The sequence below is a fragment of the Eupeodes corollae genome, chromosome 2 (assembly GCF_945859685.1).
Source record: "Eupeodes corollae chromosome 2, idEupCoro1.1, whole genome shotgun sequence".
Lineage (NCBI taxonomy): Eukaryota > Metazoa > Arthropoda > Insecta > Diptera > Syrphidae > Eupeodes > Eupeodes corollae.
In genome coordinates this window covers 27,732,167-27,740,688 of record NC_079148.1, presented here as the reverse complement: position 1 = coordinate 27,740,688, position 8,522 = coordinate 27,732,167, and the positions used below count along the sequence as shown (strand labels likewise).

The window sequence follows — 8,522 nt, the reverse complement described above, 5'->3', positions numbered from 1 at the left end:
AGAGAAAATAAGTTTAAGAGCAATATTTTTAATTTTTGAACACACATTTGAATCAATCAATTTTTACGAACTTTTACAAATTTTGTAGGTTTTTATTTTTTGTTAAATAACTTTCAATTTGATTTTTCAAACAAAAATTATCGAATGTTTAAACAATATTTCTTATAAGTGAAAAATTAGTTAGAAGCCATAATCTTAAAAAGATATTTAAGTCGAAAATTAATTTTTACCAATTTTTGTTAAATTTTTTGTATGTTTTTAGTTCTTTGTAAGAAAACTTTGAAATCGATTTTTCTCGAAATATTACAGAATGTTGACAACAATATCTTTTAAAAGATAGAAGTAGTAGAAAGCCCATATCTCAAAGTTTTGAAAAGATATTTGAGTAGAAAAATCAATTTTTACGATTTTTTTTTAACTTTTTTGCTCAGGTTTTTATTTTTTGTAAAAAAACTGTAAATTTCTTATAAGTTAAAATTAGTTGGAAGTCATAATCTTAAATTTTTTGGAAAGGTGTTTGTGTTGAAAATCAATATCTACCAACTTTTGTTTTTTTTTTAGGTTTTTATTTTATTTTTTAATTGTCAATTTTTTTTCAAAATTTCACCTGATGATGACAAATTTTTAAAGTTGTTTTTTTTATTTATAAAAAAAACCGTTGATTGCTTTTCTTCAAAAAATATACTTGTTTGGTATCACGATATTATATCTCGTTTATATTTCTCGACATATTTAGGGTTAACCAAAATTTTCACCTTTTTTTTAAACTGCTATGGTAACAAAAAAACTTACGCAAATTTCTCGAGAGCCCTTCATGCATCTTTCTGTAATATTATCTGTATAACAACATTTATTTGATGTTGATATCTCTACTGGTTCTTGGGCTATGGACAACGAAAAACGGTCGCGAACGTACGGACGTACGGAAGTACATTCAAACGCATGCACAGACATTTTTCTAAAAATCTTTTATTTCGACTCCAGGGACCTTGAATCGTGGAGAAATGTCAAAATTTTCAATTTAACAAATCGGACTCATTACAGTAAATTCCTATGGGAAGTTGATAATGCATCATGATTTGAAACTCGAAAATTTTATATTCAATTTATGTACGCAAAGGTTATGCTTTTTCAATGTTGACTATAATTAAAACATATTTTTAATTCGAAATTCTTTTAATAAACTAAAACTTACTTCAAAACAACTTGAATCAGCCTTTATAGAATCACAACATTTTATTAAATAAAATTGAGTCAAAGATTTTGAAGTCATTATAAGAATATATTTTTGAACAATATATGAGCATTTGAACATTTAAAAATTATCATACTTGATGTGTCAAAATTTAAGTTTTAAAGACTAAATTCATGATTTTTTGTTTTGGATCATATAAAACAATTGATAAATTTCTTTTTAAACGTTAATTTAAGTTTTAATTCAATTCTATAATATTTTTGTTTATTTTGTTTAAAAAATGGAAGTGGAATTTTTAAATAACTCAATTTCAGGATGTTGGACAAGTGTACTAATACATTTATGTTTTGTTTTCGAAAAAAAAAAGGAATCTTTAATTGTAGAACTTAGGGGAATTATTAAACAGTCAAATTCATTGAAAATACATTAAAAATGAGCTCTAAATTTAAAATTAACCACCAAAATTTTTTTTAAACAGATGTAGCGTAAACTTTTTAAATTTTTTACTTTCTATATTGACCGAATTAAATATCTTGGCGTTTCTCGACGTGTCAGGTCAGTAGAGTCTAATTTTATTAGACATTTCTAAACAGTCTTAAATACCTTTTGAACTAATAACGATAAAGACTTTAATTACGTTTTATTTTACATATTTTGACGTCATATGAATTAAATAATGAACGATTGCTTTTCTTTTTAATGTAACTTGATACAAATATTTGTCAGCTCGAATATTTTACAACATCTGCATTATTTGAAACTGCGAATAGTAAAAAATTTAGGGTTTGTTTAATGCTTTAGAAAAATACAATTGAAAGTTATTTTTACAAATATTAAATTGCTCAAAATTGGTAAATCTTTAGTTTGTCTTAAATATCTTGAGAAGAAATGAAGGTATTGACTTCAAACTTAGTCCAAATTATGTTGTAAAAATTTAATAATATTTTTTTTTCAAGCATTTAATGGATATATTTTTTTAAGCCAAATTAAAATCATACTTTTAAAAAAATGTTGAATACCACGGTAGATAAAAGCTTTAACTTTAATTATAGATTGGGCAATTTTTGAAGTTCTTGAAATAAAAATTAAGCTTATTAATATTCTAAAACTTATATGGACAGAAATTGGAACTTATCAGTTTGTTGCACTTCTGTCATTTTAACTGCCCATAGGACTTATTGTACTCTTTCCAATTTATCAACTTGACAATATTGACATTTTTTAATTGATTTCTGAATCAAAATATCTCAAAAACGAAAAAAGACTGTATATCCAAAATAATGGTATGGAATCAAAAATAACGTTTTTATTACAAAAAATAAAAGCCTAAAATAAACATTACTAAAAGTTGGTTAAAATTGATTTTCGACTTAATATTTTTAGAAAAAGTTAAAGATATTGCTTTTAAATTAACTTCATCTTATAAAAAATATAGTTTTTAAAATTCAGTTAAACTTTGGAAAAGATGTAATTGACAATTTTGTACTAAAATTTGGTTCAATTGATTTTATGCTCAAAAATCTTTTAAAAAAATTAATCTTTTAAAAAGATTAAGGAATTAATTCAAACCAAATTCATTTTATGGAAAATACTGTTTTCTACATTTAGAATTTTTTTTTTTAAAATCCGACATTCAGTTTTTTGTTCATACATGTTGGAAATAAATAATAAAAATCCAATCTGTATTTGTTTATCTAAAAAAACTAAAACTCTCAAAAAATGCTTCTAAAATTAGTAAAAATTGGTTTGTTTTCAACTAAAACTCTCGTTAGCAAAAATATATTTTTAAATTAAACTATTTCTTTATATGCAAAATATTGTTGGTAATTCTTAGTTGATTTTGTGTAAAAATTCAACTTACAAGTTTTTTTAAAATAACACGAAAATCTTCCAAAAAGACAAACTTACAGATGAGAAATTGTTTTCGACTACAATATTATGAGAGATATTGAATTGAAATAATTTAGGCAACATACAAAATTTTTAATATTGTAATATTTTGTTAAAGTTTTAAGAAATACAAATCGATAGACGGGTGGTAAGCTATCAGTGTGGGTCGTACTTCAGTCCTTTTTTTAATATATTTTCTCAACCTAATTTAAAAGGAGGATCTTTTTAATTTATTAATGTTCTAAATAATGCAAATAGGAATTTCTACTCCTCTATTTCTAAAATATTGCATAAGCATTTACTAAATGAAATCTTTGTGTTCGCAGACTTTTTATTAAGCTCCTTTCAGTTGTTCCAATTTTTAAATACAAAAATCTGGCTGCTGCCGATGGGTTTTCTTGGGAATTTTCTACTTTACTATTTATAGAATGCCAAAAAAACACGGGTAATTATTGTTTCCTATGAATTATTTCACTACTATATTCTACCATTAGTGGAAAATTCAACATAATCATATTCTGTTTTTTTCATTCTTTTTGCTTTCAATTAGTTTGTGCAATTCATTAGAGTAATAAATATTCAAAACTAACGTACATGAAATAAATTCATTAATTAATCTGTCATATGTTATGATAGAAATTATATACAATCATTTATTTACGAGTACATACATAATTTTCAATTGTTATTACTAAACAAAATAAAGTGAAGAAAGTTGCTTAGTTATATCTTTCCAATATTTGCCTATTCCTTAAGAATTCACTCTATAAAATATGTTGTCGAATTTTTTCTTAAACTGATTTAATAAGTTAACCTTTTAAGAATTTGAGTAGATAATTTTTCTTTTTTGTCTGCCCCCAAATAAACAAAATATAAATAAACTTAAATGGGTCATAAATCCACAAGTAAATACTTTGGTCTTAAGGACTTATAACCCTATGTCCCACAAAAAAAAATTATGGGTTCAGTCTGGTAACTAATGTGAAACAAACACCCCCCTTAAGTCCATAAAAGTTTAAACGACGAACGTCGGTCAAATGTTTCAAATAAATTCATATCTCTTTTTTCTCGACAACCCCCTTTCCTACAAAAGTTTAATGTTCGTTTACATGAAAGACACACAAACAAAAATATTAAAAAAATTCAATAATTTACCCATGAAAGGAGCAACAGCGAAAAAACCCAACCAAACAAATAAAGTTCGATTATCCTCTCCTTGGGGGACACCAGCGGCTCCAGCGGTTTAGTTTGAAAAGTTGATATGGCACCAGGAATCTATGTCACTCTACGAAGGTAATCCTTCAAAAAATATATTTACTTTTCTTTTTCTTTTTTCTTTCAAACTTTACGCGGCGTATACATTTTCTTTTTTATTAAATACTGTTGCACCGTTGTTGTTTCACTTAATTTATACCGCGAAATCTTTTTTTTCCAATTTTTGTTGCTATATTTTTAAACTACAAGAAAAAAAAAAATCCGAACGACGACGACGGAAATATGAGATACGAGGGAAATGGTGGTGGTGTTGGAAAATATTTCTTGAAACGTCTCCCGGCTGAAGCCGCGAGAGAAGTGTAATAAATCACTTTTTATATTAATAACACATAAATCACTCTCCACTGCGGAACTTCACACAGAAAATTACGACAAGCAGACACTGCACAGCTTTGAATATCCTTTAAGCGCAAAAGGATACATCCCCATCATGCCCCATCATAACGAACCAAACACACTTTCGAATTATATTTCTATATTGATGTGATGGTACTACATATATACACCAGCCCACCTTCTATACATACATATAGATGAGTACGGGACGGGTATCGATGATGCACCGGACCTGGCTGATGGTAATGTTTAACGAGGAAAAAATCCTGACAGCTAGAAGAAACTTTTCATCCTAATTAATCGATTTCTATTTTCATATCGAATTATAATTATCCTTTTGTTTTTTCTTCTTTATTTTTGTTCCTTCAAGTTGCGCGATTTACTTTATGTTCATTTAGTGTTATTTTGTTGTTGTTGTTTTGAGTAATTATTATTTAATTCAAAAATTTTAACGGCGGTCTACCTTAAGAAAGGACAATTTGAATGAAGTCAGAAATGATGTTCGAGCAAGAGCAACAAAAAAAAACGAATTTCCGAGAGCCAAGGATTTGTAATGCCTTCACGTCAAGTGGTTGCACGAGGACTAACCGTTTTCTGATTTCTACGATATTCGCAGGATATAACGACTGTCGACTGGTATAAACGCAGACTGCTGCCAGTTGATGCACAACAATGTTGTGGATGTTAAATACCATCCACAAGAATATCCCATCCGACCAAATGTTGAAGTTTGAATATTTTTGTTGATGCAGGATTCTTTGCAAAAGCATAAGGACTCGTCAGGACACTCGTGTGTGATGAGATTGCGCTGTAATGTGGATTTCATTCGATGGGGAAATTCAAACAAAATACAAGAGAAATCCTTTAACCGACAACGACCGAACTACGACCGACGACGACGGAAGACATTGCGTTGGTTGTTGAATGGAATACTTTTTGAATGTTTTGAAAATTATTAGAACTGTGTGTTTAGACCATTCGGTGGGATTTTGAAGGAATTTTTAAGTTATAAGAACGCTTTGCATTTGTTAAGGACTCTGGACGTGAGGTGGTGTCCAATTTAATTGCTCTATCATTAAATAATAATTCCTTTCAGAAGTATGCTTTACCTGATATAATATGTAGGTAGTAGTTATAGATAAGAGTTGAAGATACTCGTAAAGGAAGGTAATGGCAAAAGAGAGAAAAAGTGTTTTTTTTTCTGAGGTGGTAATTGAAACATGACACCTGTTTGATGATATACTAAACGAATTTAATTGATTTCTGGCCATTGTTTCGTTTGCTGCATCGATTGTTCAATGTATTGTGTATTGGACTTTATTTGTTTTTGTTTTGGTCAATGGTCAAAACTCAATGAGTATTTTGTGGTTATTTGTGATTTTTAAAGCATCAATAATGCATACGGAAGGTAAGAATAAAATGGAGGTAAAGAGTTGCATCTATAGCATACAATATGTACTTCCTTGTTTTATATGCCAATGTAAATAAAGAAGTTTAAAAATCTGTTATTTTAGACGTATAGACTACTGTAAGTTAATATTTCTATCTGAGGGTACATTGAACTTGCTGGATGAACTTTGTTGCAGTTCTTGTCATTGAGGTAAGAGGTTAAAATTTGTGGAAAATGTTGAAAACACATAATAACTTTACTCTCAACATCGAAAATTATGATCCTTTAGCCTGACCAAATTATTGGTTAAGACTGGTTTTAAAGGTTGATAAGCGACCTTACTTGAACATGTATAAGTTTGTGATGATAAATGTATATGTTAATAGGATTCTGTGGTTGTGGTTACATTTAATAAGGGCTTTGGATATATTAAAGATGACAAATGTTATTGTTTGTGGTTAAAATTATTGTTTGCATTTTCAAAAAATTATTTAATTTCATCAAATTATTGTACATAATAGCTACGGATCAATAGAACTTAAAAGTTATAAGAAAATTTAAAAACTACACATCATTTGAAACATTAAACACTCAAAAAATTGTGTAACTGATTTTTTTTAGAAATATAATTACATTTTTTTTTTTTTTTTGACAGGAGGAAATCTTCAAAAGACACTTGGCAGTATTCGTCACCAAGTAGTGTGGGACTCTTAACCACTAAAACCACCTCTTCATCAGGACCAATCTTGAAGGATCGACTTCCGATTTTTCTTTCTTAATTTTGTACAATCACTTTGGGGGAAGTTTAAACTTTTAATACTTTCCCATGTTTTTTTAGACCATAAGCTTATGAGGCTTGGTTTTTCTTAATCTCCGAACATGGTTTCTTATATTCAAGACGGACTCCATTTCAGAATTAGTATGCCTTTGCAGTCTCTGGTTGTGCGATATAGCGTATTTTTTTAACAACTTCTGTAATAATTTCTATTTGTTAGTCACGATGTAGATCGGTATTCCTTATGTACTAAGTAGCATTAACTATTCCACGAAGGACTTTGTTTTGGAATTTTTGGATGATTTCGGTATTTGTTTTCTTTGTACAGCCACATAATTGGATTCCATAGGTCCAAACAGGCTTTAGTACTTGATTATACAGCATTATTTTGTTTTGGATTGATAAATCAGAGTTGTTATCAAGTAACCAGTAAATTTTTCTATATTTAAAGTTTAACTCTTCTCTTTTCTTTTTGATGTGCTCTTTCCACTTTAGCTTGGCATCCAAAGTCATTCCAAGGTATTTGGCCGTATTGGCGTAAGGTACAGCTTGATTATTAATGATTATTGGAATATTGTTTATCTTTTTATTTGAAAATGAGAAAGTTTTTTTGAATTAATTTAATTGTTTTTTTTTTTTGAAAATTTTAATATTATTCAAAGAATCAATAATTTTTACACGATTTTAATATATAGTCATAATGTACAATTCATTTTCTATTAAAATGTTTAACAGTTTAAATTTGATGAGAAAAAGGGCCTAATGACTTACAATGCTCAACCATTTGTATATTTTGTTATTAATGTCAAGGATGAAGGGAACCTACTATTCTTATGCTGAACTCAAACGGCTTATTGAATCAATCTTTTTTTATGACAAGAACTACTTTTGGAGGATATTTGTCAATACTTCGCAGAAGGCAGTACCGGTGAACAAAATATTTTTTCCGCAAGGAGTAAGCCAGAGTTATGCATGAATAAAATGGTGTGTTTATTCTCTGTATTATAGTAAAAAACCCCATCCCGTTTCAAGCCTTTGTTGCAAAATATTACAATCGAAATATATTTTGTGATGGGCTGGGTCGAAATTCTGTAACTTAACTTTTTCACCAGTATTTGTGAAAGCAGAGCTTACAGAAAGTTTTGGTTTGCAGCTGCGGTTGGAGCATTAAAATGCCTTTCTTTTGATGTGTATTTCGATGGAGTTTTGAACATACATTTTTTTTTTCGGCAAACTCGAAACACTAAAAAAGAAGAGGCTGGGATGTGACCCACACTGATAACTTCCCATCCCGTCTGGCGATTTGTCTTGCCTAAAAGTTTGTCTTTATGTACTCGTATCAATTTTTACCAAATTTGAGTAATATTTTTTGTAAATTTTATTTTTTATGAAAAAAAAAATTACTGAATATCGAAAACAATATTTTCTGTGAAACAAAATCAGTTTGAAGCCAATATTTTTAATTTTTGAAAAGATATTTGAGTCGACAGTAAATTTTTTAAAAGTTTTAGTATTGTTTTTTTTTTAGAGTTTTATTTTTTGTAAAAAAAACTATGAATTCGATTTTTTTTTAAATTTTATTGAATGTTGAAAACAATATTTCTTATAAGATAAAGATAATTTGATGCCGATATTTAAAATTTTTGAAAAGATATTTAAGT

General features: G+C 28.2%; 1 protein-coding gene across 1 annotated transcript in view; it reads right to left on the bottom strand.

Moving 5' to 3' along the window:
* The window catches only part of LOC129944812 (neurotrimin), a 221,792-nt gene extending 216,529 nt beyond the window's left edge, over positions 1–5,263 (bottom strand). The window contains exon 1 of the mRNA XM_056054475.1: positions 4,241–5,263. The gene's annotated coding sequence lies outside the window, so the exon portion shown is untranslated. The remainder of the gene's footprint in view (positions 1–4,240) is intronic.
* Between the last annotated feature and the right edge of the window lie 3,259 nt (positions 5,264–8,522).